Genomic DNA, 14271 nt, shown 5'->3' with positions numbered 1-14271 from the left:
GTGGATTTTTGGAAGGATGTAAAACGACGGAGTCCTAGGGTTGGTATTTACAAGGAACTCCGCCTCTTTGACCGAAATCCATTTTCTTTCCTTAGCTACTCCGACCATGTCGCGGATGGTTTTTGACAATTCTTCCACAGGATCTTTATTGAGTGGTACATAGTTAGTTCTGACACTCAGGAGGCGTAGTACTTCGGCCTCATAATCAGTTGTATTGAGAAGGACAATGGCTCCGCCCTTGTCTGCCGATTTTATAGTCAGCATATGGTTGTTTTGGAGGCTTTTGACTGCTTCCCAATCTTCCTTCATCATATTTTTGTGGTGAAACTGTCTCTGAGTATGTACTATTTTTTCTATGTCCTGTAGGATAAGGGACTCAAAAACCACTATTTCTGGACCAACCGCCGCAGTGGGTGGGCAGAATGAGGAAGGTTTTCTCAAGTTGGAAGTGTAGGTAATGTTCTCTGATTGTTGCTTGTCCTTAAAAAAACTTTTCAACTTAATTTTCCTCATTGTTTCATGGAATTCAATCCTACATTTAAATGCGTCATGAGTAGGAGTAGGAATGAACCCCAAACCTTTATTGAGTACTCTTTTCTCGTTGTCTGTCAGGACATGATCAGAGAGATTGACTACAATGTTCCCGCTCACTTCTGGGTCCTGCCTCTGCTGCGGGTCATCCTGGGTGAGAACGTCTGCCATTGCTGGCGTTGCAGGTTCGGCTGGTTGGTGTGGTTTCCTCTGCCTCGTCCGCCTCCTTGACCTCCCCCACGGTTGGTGGTTTGTTGGCCTTGGGCTAAAAAAGACCTAAGAAGAGCCCCCAGATCCTCACCGTTTTGATTCTGTTGCTGGAATCTCACCCGATTACCTTGAGGTGTATCCTCCTCTTCCTCCCTGGAAGTTTTGTCGAAGGTCCACTGGTTGGGGGTCCGTTTTGGTTGTTGTCTGCCCCCTCGGCCCCTCTGTCTTCCTCCAAAGGTCTGAGATTCCTGTGGTGTTGTGTAATACTCGTCCTTCACATAAGGAAAAGCCCATTCATGCGAGTATCTCTCCAGATTGCGAGTGAGGCCCTTCAATTTTTGGGTAACCATATAATTTCTGTATTCCGAAAGATCGTCCTGGATCCTTTGGAGTTGTTCTTTGGTATCTAATAAGGTGGTGTCTCTCTGTATGGATTCTTCCAATTCCAGGATCTCTTTCAGTAGCTCCTCACTGAGCCGCTTGGCCGTGCTGATAATCAAAATCAGCCAATCTCTAGTACACTGTCATGAAACCGTCTTCCCAAGCTCATAACAAGCTTAGAACACCCTTCAAGGAAACCCACCCCTGTCCCGTGCTACCAGCACTCCTTGTACCTAGAAGGGTAAAAAGGGATTAGTATATCAAGAGAACTGGTTAATGTGAGTTTTACTTAGATCTGGACTTCTGTATTTCACTAGTAAAGATTCACTGTCATGTTTCAAGTAGAAGCTCTTATACGTTTTTAGTGATTGGTATTTGATTTGTTAAAATGCAGTATTCAGTGTTTGCAACCAAAAGAAAAAAAGACGCGCTTTTAAAAATCAACACGCATCTTTTTGGTGCGCGATAAAGGATGATTCATTGCTCCGCTCTCGGAGTGTTTGGCGGCTCTGGGAGTGGCACGCAGCCGCTCCCCAACGTCCCGGGGTGTGGCTGGACTATAAATGCCACACCCAGGGTTCCAGAAGGCGCTTGGTCTTCTGAGCATCGTGGAGTCAGCATCTGTATCGGAAGAGCTCGCGAACATCGTTGAAGACCTGGGACTGAGTCAGCCATCCTCTATAAATCATCGGAAGAAGAGCTAAGTACTTTTTCTCGTCAAGGCGCCCAACGCTAGGATCCTAGAGACATTTTTTGGACTTTGGTAGAATATTATTTATGGATATTTCAGATTATTCTTTTGTGCACCGAGTTAAAGCCAAATCAGAACATGAGTGTTTATAATGTTTTGAATGTAGGACATGCATGTTAAACCTGATGTATAGAACGCATTTTTTCTCACAGAATTTTTAGAAGTTTCAGCCGGAATAGCAAAAAGGTTTAGTAGTGAACCAAACTATAAAACCTTCACGGAGAAGTCGTGTTTAGACCTACAAAGCTGGGAAAAAGAAGTGAGTAGGTTTAATTCAAAGTTGTTTTACAGGGAAAGGAAGGTTTAAGAAAAGTGCAAATAAGTGTTGTTTCTCTTCGTAGAATCTTAGAACCAAGTCTGGGGGCGGACAAGTCAACCACCTTCAACAGAAAGACCTCAACCCTTAAGCACATCACGACGACGACATCCAGGACGCGAAGACTTATCGAGTAGTTCGCAGGTAGGAGACTGCTTCCAAAAAGTCAAAGAAGGAGTTAGAGGAGTAGAAATAGGAGGTTAGGAATAAATAAGGACACTTGCTTAAAATACATTCTTGTATGTTTTCAGGTCGACTACTAGAAAACAAGTAGCGTCAGATCCGGCCTCTCTCCCTGACTGCTACCCATCATCCTAGTGTATATACAAGGTTCACTGGCTGAAAAGGTAGGGTTTTGGGGGATTGGTCCATAGCGTCTCTGCAAAACCGATCAAGCACCTTACAGGTAAGATTGGTGTTCAGCTCAGGTAAGAGTGCTTGATCATATCTGACAGAAGACCAAGCCCACGGCAAAGGTTTTGCCCAGGCGCTATGGAAGAATCTCAGCAAATCACTTTGCTGGATTTAGCTGCAGTACTATTAGAGATGAGGACAGAAAATGCAGAGTTAAGGAAGGATATAACTGCAATTCAGAATAGAATACAAGCACCAAGTCCTCAAACCTGGACATTTACTTCTGATAAAAAATCTTATTTAAAACCACCAATTTTCCAGCCAATTATGCATACTTTGTATAGTGGGGATGCTACTTCTAATACGTCAGGTAGTCCTCAAATTCAGGTGGTTACTCCGGTGTCTATACCGTTAGCACCTCCTGAGAGGTTTTATGGGGATTGTAACAAGTTCACCATCTTTTTAAATCAGTGTCAATTGCATTTTGTGGCGAAACCTACAGCATTTCCCGATGACTCCTCTAAGGTGGCATTTATCATGTCCTATTTGGGCGGAGACGCTGCTTTATGGTCTGTACCCTATGTTGAAAGGAATGATCCCATGTTAACTGATTTTAGAAGATTCAAAAGAGCAATGAAGAAACTGTTTGCCAAACATGTATTTGTGCAATCTGCAGATCATGAGCTGCTAAATCTAAGGCAAGGGTCTTCAGATCTTCTGCATTATATCTCAATCTTTAACAGGCTGGTTATTGAAGCAGAGTGGCCTGAGGAAAAACGTGTGTCACTGTTTTATCGTGGTTTACGCGATGATTTAAAAGACATGGTAACACAGATTTTAGATCCACCTACAGATTGTGAGGAGTTCATAGACCTGGTTGTTAAATTAAATCACAGGATTTCTGAGAGAAAAGGAGAGAGGGGGAAGTCAGACTTTAGAATGATGGTCTTCAAAGAAAAAGGGAATGTAAGAACTGAAGCTTCTCCTTCTAAACTCGATCCAGTAGAGCCAATGCAAATAGGCACAATTAGAGGACCCCTCACAAAAGATGAGAGAGAAAAGCGTCGAAAACTGAACCAGTGTATGTACTGTGGGAAAACCGGGCATTTTATAAAAGATTGTCCAACACGTCCTGTAAGGCCTAAGATCAAGACTTCCGAAGTTGCAACTATGCAACAGTCGGAAAACTAACTCCCTCGGTAGATACAGAGGTCGATCTATCGAGTTCACCTATCACTTTGGCCTCCTTAACTCCAACTGCCTCTCATTGTCACCTCAGTATGCGTATTATTCTTCAGTCTCAACTGAATAAGGAACGGTCCTGGTCCATAGATGCCTTAATTGATTCCGGGGCAACTGGAAATTTCATTGACACTAAATTATTTCAGTAGTTAGGTTTAGAACAAATAGTCAAGGACTCACCAGAAGTAGTCAGGGCAGTGGACGGAAAGGAACTCACTTCAGGACTCATACAGTATCACACAGAAACTTTAAACATGACTTGTGCAGAAAAACACATGGAGAAAATAACTTTTGACATAATTGATGCTCCTCAATTCGGATTGATTCTGGGGATTCCTTGGTTAGTTTTACACAATCCTTATATAGATTGGACTAACAGGAGTATTTTATTCAAATCCGATTATTGTCATGCTAAGTGTTTCCAACAATTCCCAGGTTCGGAGTTGTTAATCCAAGGATATGACTTTCCAAAAGAATCCAAGAGTGTTCTAGTTGTTGCAGGGGTACCTGAAGAATATCAGGACTTGGTAGATGTTTTTGACAAAAAAAAGGCAGAAACCTTACCTCCTCACAGGGATTTTGATTGTCAGATAGATTTGGTTCCCGGGGCATCCTTACCTTGTAGTCGAATTTACGCTTTGACAGAGAAAGAAAACGAACATCTACGTAATTATCTGGATGAATATTTGGCCAATGGGTTTATCCGACATTCTAAGTCTCCAGTCTCTTCTCCTCTCTTCTTTATCCCGAAGAAGGGAGGAGAATTGCACACCTGCATCGACTATCATGCCATCAACAATGTGACAGTCAAGAACCGATATACCTTACCTTTGATTCCGACCTTGCTTGATCAGATCAAAGATGCTACCATTTATACAAAACTGGATCTGCGAGGGGCATATCATTTGGTGCGAGTCCGAGAGGGCAACGAATGGAAAACAGCATTTAGAACTAAATTCGGTTTATATGAATACCAGGTAATGCCCTTCGGACTTTGCAATGCACCAGCAGCATTCCAGTTTTTTATAAATGAGGTGCTAAGAGATTTTTTGGATATTTGCTGTATAGTGTACATTGATGACATCCTAATCTATTCAAAAAACAAATCTGATCATGTAAAGCAAGTACGAGCCATTCTTCAACAGCTTTTACAAAATTCTTTATTTGTAAAACTTGAAAAAAGTTTGTTCCATGTAACCACAGTGGACTTCCTGGGGTACATCCTTAGTCCGGCTGGAATTGAAATGGACCCAAAGAAAGTTAAAGCAATAATCGAATGGCCCAGTCCCTCCTCTGTGAAGCAAATACAGCGTTTTCTAGGTTTTGCGAATTTTTATAGGCGTTTTATTAAGGACTTTTCTCAAAAGGTTACGCCTATCACAAAATTGTTACGCAAAAATACAAAATTTGAATGGACTTCAGAAACCGAACTAGCTTTTCAGGATCTAAAAAACCAATTTGTGACAGCCCCAGTTCTAAAACATCCTGACCCCTCTCAGCCGTTTATAGTAGAAGCTGATGCTTCACAATTTGCCATAGGAGGGATCTTATCTCAGAGAAATACAAACACTGGACAGTTGCACCCCATTGCATACTATTCTAGAAAGTTAACCCCTCCTGAACAGAATTATGCAATTGCAGACCGAGAATTATTGGCCATAAAAGCTGTGTTCAAAGAATGGCGACACTACTTGCTAGGGGCTCGACATTCGGTAACCATATATACTGATCACAGGAACCTACAAACACTTAGATCCGCTAAAGCTTTGACTCCTCGCCAACTGCGTTGGACTTTGTTTTTTAATGATTATGATTTCATCATAACTTATTGTCCAGGAAAAGAAAATAACAAAGCTGATGCCTTGTCTAGAATTGGTTTAAGTGACGATATAAATCTACAAAAGGAAAAGTTACATCCTATAATTTCAGAGGAAAGGTTTCAGATTGGTCTTGTCAACTCAGATGTTTTGTCTGATATTGAGAAAGCCTTACGAAATCATACAAAAGATGAATGGAATAAGCTTTATCCTTTGTTGCAATGGAAAGACAATATGCTGTTTATGAATGACCAAGTTTTTGTTCCCAATGCAATGTTACAAGAAAAAGTAATGCAAAATTATCATGATTCTATGCTGTCAATTCACCCAGGGGTTACCAAAATGTATCAGCTCATAAAAAGACACTTTTGGTGGCAGAACATGTTAATGGACATTCAGAGATATGTACAAACATGCACGGTTTGTAGCAGAAATAAAGCGGTTCATAAATCTCCATCTGGATTACTTATGCCTTTGCCAGTTCCTCCTCAGCCTTGGCATACGGTATCTTTAGATTTCATTGTAGAATTGCCTCGCACCACTTCCGGTTTTACCACCATTCTCACAGTAGTGGATCACTTTTCTAGATATGCTCATTTCATTCCTTTAAAAAAGCTTCCTACTGCCTTGGAATTAGCACACATTTTTGTCACACATATTGTAAGGTTACATGGAATTCCATCTGTGGTACTATCAGATAGGGGTTCACAGTTTGTGTCACATTTCTGGCAAGGTCTAGGGAAATCCCTAAAAATGGAAGTGCGCATGTCATCCAGTTATCATCCACAAACTGATGGACTGACGGAGCGCACAAATCAGACAGTGGAACAGTTTCTATGGTGTTTGCTAACCACCCATGATCAGGAATGGTCAGATATCATTTGGGCCGCTGAATTCGCTTACAATAATACAAACCATTCTTCAACTGGAATGTCACCCTTTTTCTGTGTTCATGGTTTCCATCCAAAAGATATGCTGGGCATAGATAAAAAGGTTTCTGATATGCCAGCAGTCACTGATTTTGTAGGCAATCTGTTCTCTATTCAACAAGAAGCTCAACAGCAGCTAGTACATGCAAAAGAGGTTCAAAAGAAATTTGCTGATAAACCTCGGTCTAAACAGCCCGATTATTCAGTGGGTGACGAAGTTTGGCTAGCCACAAAAAATTTAAGATTGAAAAGTCATAAACCTTTTCGTCCTCGATTCATAGGACCTTTCCCAATAGAAAAGGTTGTTAATCCAGTCAGTGTGAAGTTGAAACTACCTAGCTCATATCGTATCCACCCAGTTTTTCACGTCTCATTACTGAAACCTTATGATCCTGACACTCGGAAGCTTATTCATCCTCCTGAAATCGAGGTTGAGGGTGATTTGGAATACGAGGTAAAGGTAGTTTTAGATTCTAAAAGGAAGAAAGGCAAATTGTATTACTTGGTGGACTGGAAGGGGTATGGTCCAGAAGATCGCTCTTGGGAACCCCTTGAAAACTTAAAAAACTCTCCTAAAGTCTTAAAGACTTTTCATAATCGTTTCCCAGAAAAACCAAAGCCAATTCCAATGGTATTAGGGGGGATTCTACGGGGAGGGTACTGTCATGAAACCGTCTTCCCAAGCTCATAACAAGCTTAGAACACCCTTCAAGGAAACCCACCCCTGTCCCGTGCTACCAGCACTCCTTGTACCTAGAAGGGTAAAAAGGGATTAGTATATCAAGAGAACTGGTTAATGTGAGTTTTACTTAGATCTGGACTTCTGTATTTCACTAGTAAAGATTCACTGTCATGTTTCAAGTAGAAGCTCTTATACGTTTTTAGTGATTGGTATTTGATTTGTTAAAATGCAGTATTCAGTGTTTGCAACCAAAAGAAAAAAAGACGCGCTTTTAAAAATCAACACGCATCTTTTTGGTGCGCGATAAAGGATGATTCATTGCTCCGCTCTCGGAGTGTTTGGCGGCTCTGGGCGTGGCACGCAGCCGCTCCCCAACGTCCCGGGGTGTGGCTGGACTATAAATGCCACACCCAGGGTTCCAGAAGGCGCTTGGTCTTCGGAGCATCGTGGAGTCAGCATCTGTATCGGAAGAGCTCGCGAACATCGTTGAAGACCTGGGACTGAGTCAGCCATCCTCTATAAATCATCGGAAGAAGAGCTAAGTACTTTTTCTCGTCAAGGCGCCCAACGCTAGGATCCTAGAGACATTTTTTGGACTTTGGTAGATTATTATTTATGGATATTTCAGATTATTCTTTTGTGCACCGAGTTAAAGCCAAATCAGAACATGAGTGTTTATAATGTTTTGAATGTAGGACATGCATGTTAAACCTGATGTATAGAACGCATTTTTTCTCACAGAATTTTTAGAAGTTTCAGCCGGAATAGCAAAAAGGTTTAGTAGTGAACCAAACTATAAAACCTTCACGGAGAAGTCGTGTTTAGACCTACAAAGCTGGGAATGGAAAGGGGCGACCAATCGGTCCCCCCGAACGTATGGCCGAGTACCTCGAGCCCCCCGGGAAGCCATTTGTGGGCGGGAGGCGAGCCTCGGCTGGTATGCCCGAAGCGGCGTAGCCGGGGCGCGCTGTTTCCCGCCCTCGAGTGGGCTGGCCTAGACACTGACACGGCTGGCCACGCCCTAAGGGCAGGCAGGGGCGGGTTTACGCCCGCCCTGAAGACGGATAAAAGGAGCAACAAGCCAAGAACGCATCCTCTTGTTCCTGTGCTCTGAAGCTGCACCCCCTCGCTGCACGTGAGCTCGAGACGGAACGAAGAGCCAATTTTGAACGTGGTAATCTTTCTTGTTTGTCTTACAGATATTCGGTCGGAGAATGCCTAAGAAAGTCGGAAAGCGAATGACTACCGACCAGATGCTGCGTGTTCTTATGAAGGAGGTGACCGACCTGAAGAAGCGAATGGCGGAGAAAGATGGAGAAGAGGGGCCGAAACGTCCGTTGGTTGGAGCAGCTCCGGGAGGAAAAGGCAAGAGGCCCAGAAGGGGAGCAGCTGGAGGGGACATCCCGGTTCCCTGTACCCCACTCGAAGAGCCAACTCCGGTGCCGGCAGAGGGGAATCCGATTCCCGTGGTGGTCACCCCCGTGTCCGGGGAGGATATGCCGCCCGAGCTGGCAGCACAATTAGCAGCGTGGTTGGGTAAAGATTGCGAGGGCGCCACGGCTGATGACGCACGGGTGTTGATGAGGCAACTGCGTGAAACGAGGGAGGCGGCGAAGGCAGCATCGCCAGTTATCACGCCGGCTGCGGCAGTAGGAAAACCACCTGGGACAGGCTCAGCCGCAGATACAGCTTCCGGTTCAGGTAAGCGGCCATTGCCGATTGCGAGGGATGAGTCTGCCCCGTCAAGACGGGAAAAGTTGGGTCAACATGTCCCTCTAGCTATTAAGGAGAAGATATGGGCAGATGAATATGTAAACATCTTCTCGTTACTTACCGATCATTATGAGATGGAATATGTGAAGAGCCAAAAGGAGCTCATGCATCCGAGTGTTTGGCGCGCAAAGATGGCCGCCTTCAAGGTAAATGAGAACATTGGCAATTGGGGCAAGGCGTGGGGGATTTTTACATCCATCCTGGGCGAACGTAAGCCCGAGTTACTGTCTGAATTGCCGATTTATCAGTCACGTATCATGGGGTATTCCGTGTCACATGGGGGCAATCAATGGTTCTGTTACGATAATATTTTCAGGAAAGCGAAAGAACATGATAAAAACTTAACTTGGGATTGTTACGATTCTGTGTCATGGTCAAAAATGTCGGAGACTGGTATGTTGAATTTGCCATTAGTAGGGAGTAGTGTGGGGGAGTCCTCCCGCCAATATTCTGGGTCCTCCTTTCGATCAGGCGCGAGTAACGAATACCAGTCCAGGCCGAACGGCACCACAGGTAAAAAAGGGAGTTGCTGGAACTTTAACAGGGGAAAATGTACGAGGCCCCAAGGGTCATGTAAATTCAGGCACGAATGTAGCGGGTGTGGGCAAGCGTCCCATCCTGAGTCCATGTGTAGAGCCAAAACGGGTGATAACGGGGGTAGAGGAGGCGCCAAACAGGTCTAAAATAGTCCGAGGGGCGCCTTTACCTACTCCGATTGATACCATGGCCTACTCCGATTGATACCATGGCAATGATACCTTGGCTCAGCGAATACCCGGACCACGCTTCCGCTGGGGTGTTGCGGAACGGGTTTTCATATGGTTTCCGCATCCCAGTAGGGGAGTTTCAGGGTTTAGCGAAATGTAAAAACCAAATATCAGTATTGCAGCACACGACCGTGGTACAGGAGAAGATTGGGAAAGAGGTGGCTCGAGGTCGAGTCGCCGGTCCGTTTAATGTGCCACCGGTCGCTAACTTTGTTTGTTCCCCCTTAGGGGTGGTCCCCAAGAAGGACCCGGGTGAGTTTTGGCTGATACATAATTTATCAGCCCCACGTGGTTGTTCCGTAAACGATTCGATAGACCCGGCAGTGTGTTCAGTACGGTATGCATCTTTCGATGAGGCCGTAGCCATTTTGAATCGCCTAGGGCCCGGTGCGCTGATGGCGAAATCTGATATCGAGTCAGCGTTCCGGTTGCTCCCGGTACATCCAGACGATCAGCGTCTTCTTGGTTTCATGTTTCAGGGACACTATTACATGGATAGATGTATGCCAATGGGGTGCTCTATATCTTGTTCCTATTTCGAGCAGTTCAGTTGTTTCCTGCAATGGGTCTTCACAAGGAAGACGGGGTTTCATCAGGTTATGCATTATCTCGATGATTTTTTGTTTCTAGGGGCAGCCGGGGATCTGGAATGTGGTCAGGCTTTGAATGAATTTTGTGTTTTAATGAACCATTTTGGCGTGCCATTGGCACCAGGTAAGACAGTGGGTCCTTCGACTTGCCTCGAGTTTCTGGGGATCGAGCTCGACTCGGAGGAGGGTTGTTTTCGTTTACCAAGAGAAAAAGTGCTTAGGTTCAGGGCATCCCTGGAGACGTGTATTAGTCAGTCTAAGGTTAAGTTGCAGCAATTGCAACAATTGGTGGGACAGCTGAATTTTGCCCTGAGAGTGATACCGATGGCCCGCCCCTTTTCCCGCTCGATCGCTCAGGCCATGGGCGGCCTGAAGGAGGGTCACCATCGCACGAGGCTCTCGGCCGAGGTTCGCCAGGACATGCGCATTTGGTTGGCATTTCTGGTGGAGTTCAATGGTTGAGTTGTCTGGAATAAACCGGCGGTGTCCTCCGAGGAGCTGGGGCTGTGGACAGATTCGGCAGGGAGCATTGGTTTTGGTGCCATCTTTGGCACACAATGGTCGGCTCAAAGATGGCCGTCATGGTGGCATGAGGATGGGTTGACGAGTAACATTGCTTTTCTTGAATTGTTCCCCATTCTGGTGGCCCTGAAAACTTGGCCTGAGGGGTTTAGAGATCACTCTGTGGTATTCTGGTCTGATAACATGACCGTGGTTGAGTGTATCAATAGCCAGGCGGCACGATGCAAATGGATCCTGAGACTGCTGAAAGAAATTGTCTTGTTGTGTATGCAATTGAATGTCCTATTTAAGGCAAGACATGTGCCGGGGGTGATGAACCAAGCGGCTGATGCGCTTTCTCGTTTCTGTATGCAGGCCTTCTGGGGTTTTCTGCCCACAGCGGACCCGGTGGCGGCACCCTTTCCCGAAGCTCTCTGGTCTCTCGGTGCCCCGAACTACGAAACCTCGTGGGAGAGAGTTTAGCACCCAGGACAAGGAAGGCATATGAAGGGGCGTTCCGTTCCTATTTAGCCTTTTTGGGGACTGCTGGAGGGGAGCTTTGGGGCCAGGAGGAGTGGGTAGTAAATTTCCTGCTGTCTTTACATCAGGCAGGCAAATCTGTGGCTACTGCCCAGAGGCATCGGGCAGCCATTTCCTTTGTGGCAAGGGCTTATGGGATCCAGGACCCGACAGCGTCTTTCGTTGTACAAAAAGCGCTACGTGGGTGGCAACGCCTTGAGGGTCGCAGAGTAGATGAAAGGCGCCCGATAGGTCTGGATAGGCTGGCCCTGTTATTATCTGTACTCCCTTCAACGTGTTCATCCCAGTATGAAACAGTGTTATTCCGAGCCGCTTTTGCGCTGGCATTCCATGGGGCTATGCGGGTAAGCGAACTAGTGGCAAGGAACAAGCGGGATGTGACGGGGGGACTGTGCCGAGAGCACGTTCAGGTCAGAGGGGAGTCAATGTCCATCTCGTTTGTCAGGTCCAAGACCGACCAGAGCGCGATGGGGGACTGCATAGTCATACGAAGGATCCCCGGGTCCTCCATGTGCCCGGTAAGTTGCGTAGAAAATTACTTAGCGCAAAGGGTGGCATCATGGGGGGGGACATTGTTGCGACACGCTGACACCACCCCACTGACGAGGTTTCAGTTTCAGCGGGTGCTTGCGATGTCAATCTCCGCTGCGGGCTTGAACCCCGGCGAGTTTGGGACCCATTCCTTTCGGATAGGGGCTGCTACGGAGGCTACAGCCAGGGGTCTGAATGTCGAACAAATTAAACGTGTGGGGCGTTGGTCCTCGAACTGTTATAAAAGGTATGTGCGGTTGCACATGTTGTGAAGCTGTAATGATGTACTCACGCTTCTTGTTTTTCTTTGGTTTTTTCAGTTGCGCAAGCCTACGAGGCGGGGCGGACTGGGCAGTCGACCCAACACCGGGTCAGCGGTCAGACATCACCGGCTGTGAAAAAGGAGGTGTGGGTCGTGGGCCACTCATACGTGAGGCGGGCCGCGGACGTATTCAAAGCAGGTGACATGATTCACGTGGCTGGGGAATACGGGTACAGTGTGTCCTTCTACGGAAAGGGCGGGCTCTGTATTGACCAGTTTCAATCATTTTTTGAGGGTTTGTTAGGGCGGACGAGGTCACCGCCGTCTGTAGTCATAGTACATCTTGGGGGCAACGATTTGGTGTCCACTGGTAGACGACTACTTCTCGAGGCAATGCTTTCCACTGTAAGTTGGTTAGCGAGAAGAGTTCCAGGGTGCACAATCGCATGGTCCTATATGATACCGCGAAAAGTGTGGCGGGGGGCTCTTTCAGTTTCTGCTCTGAATCATTCAGTAAGGAAGATTAATAATAAAGTGAGTCGATTGTTCCGTTCAAGTACACTGCATTCTATTTCGCATGGTTGTATTAAAGGGGACAGTATGTATTTAGGTGATGGTATTCATTTGTCCCGGGTGGGGAACGAATTACTCATAGGAGACCTGATAGCTTGGCTGGGGACGTTAGGACATGACCTTTAGTTAGGAGTGTGTGGGGGGTCCGGATAGCCGGTCAACTATCCGGCCTGTGGCGGTAAGGTCATGATCGGTGAGCACTAATTAGTAGATCCCTATGAGTGGGCGTCACCCATTACGGATGGGAGCGCTCGAGGGAGGTGGCCATTGGCCCCTCAACAGGTAGGCGGTCCCTTCTAAGGATGGGACGCCGAAAGGAAAGGAAAGGCGGTCAAGGCCCCTTCCTGGGTAGGAGGGGCTACAGCCCCCTCCTGGGGAATTTCCCGGGGCCAGGATATCTGCGACGGCAGATGTGGTAAGTTGTGTGGGGTTTGGGAGGGGGTCTACGCTACCTTCTAGATACCTCACACGAGTCCTCGAACGACCTTTAAGTGGTGTCGAGTTTATTGGGGCCCCCGTCAAGTCAAGGGAAATTGGTAGTTGCACTTGAGGTACACCTCTGTGCGGTCGCCCCTCACAAGTGAGGGGGATTTTCGGGTTTAGGGATCTTGACACCGGTTACGACCTTGCCGTTGGCCCTTAAACGTTAGGATGTACAATTTCAAAATTTCAAGTTAATGTTTGTAGGATGTTAGTTCGGCTAGGAGAACCTTTGTATTAGAGAATATGTTAAGGTTAGCCAAACATCGCAATGTGGTAATGAAATTGTACATAATATGAAACTATTATTTTAATGTTTTAATTTTGTTTCATATTTTAATAAATACGGCCGGGAAGGGAAACTCCCTTCCCGCCTTCCAAAAGTTCAAGAACTGTTTCCGGTTTCCCATCCTTGGGGAGTGTGTTGAGAGGGGGTGGCGGGTATCGCGGCCATATGGAAAGGGGCGACCAATCGGTCCCCCCGAACGTATGGTCGAGTACCTCGAGCCCCCCGGGAAGCCATTTGTGGGCGGGAGGCGAGCCTCGGCTGGTATGCCCGAAGCGGCGTAGCCGGGGCGCACTGTTTCCCGCCCTCGAGTGGGCTGGCCTAGACACTGACGCGGCTGGCCACGCCCTAAGGGCAGGCAGGGGCGGGTTTACGCCCGCCCTGAAGACGGATAAAAGGAGCAACAAGCCAAGAACGCATCCTCTTGTTCCTGTGCTCTGAAGCTGCACCCCCTCGCTGCACGTGAGCTCGAGACGGAACGAAGAGCCAATTTTGAACCCACCCACCAGCCCCTGAGGACAGCCAGTGGAGTTGAATAAAGTTTTGATATGGTAATTCTATTTCTTGCAGGTTGTGGTGACTGTCGTGTTATTCTTAGTATGCAATAAAGAATGGTCAGCTACAATATGTTCTACAAATAAAGTAATTCGCGAAATGGTTTATGCACTAGGCATTGATCAGTAATCATACGTGAAATGATTTATGGTTGTTTGTAATAGAGTAATTTAGTTAAATTGTCGTATTTATTTTTTGGT

This window comes from Lissotriton vulgaris, chromosome 2_2 (assembly GCF_964263255.1).
Source record: "Lissotriton vulgaris chromosome 2_2, aLisVul1.2, whole genome shotgun sequence".
Taxonomy (NCBI): domain Eukaryota; kingdom Metazoa; phylum Chordata; class Amphibia; order Caudata; family Salamandridae; genus Lissotriton; species Lissotriton vulgaris.
This window is presented reverse-complemented; position numbering follows the sequence as displayed.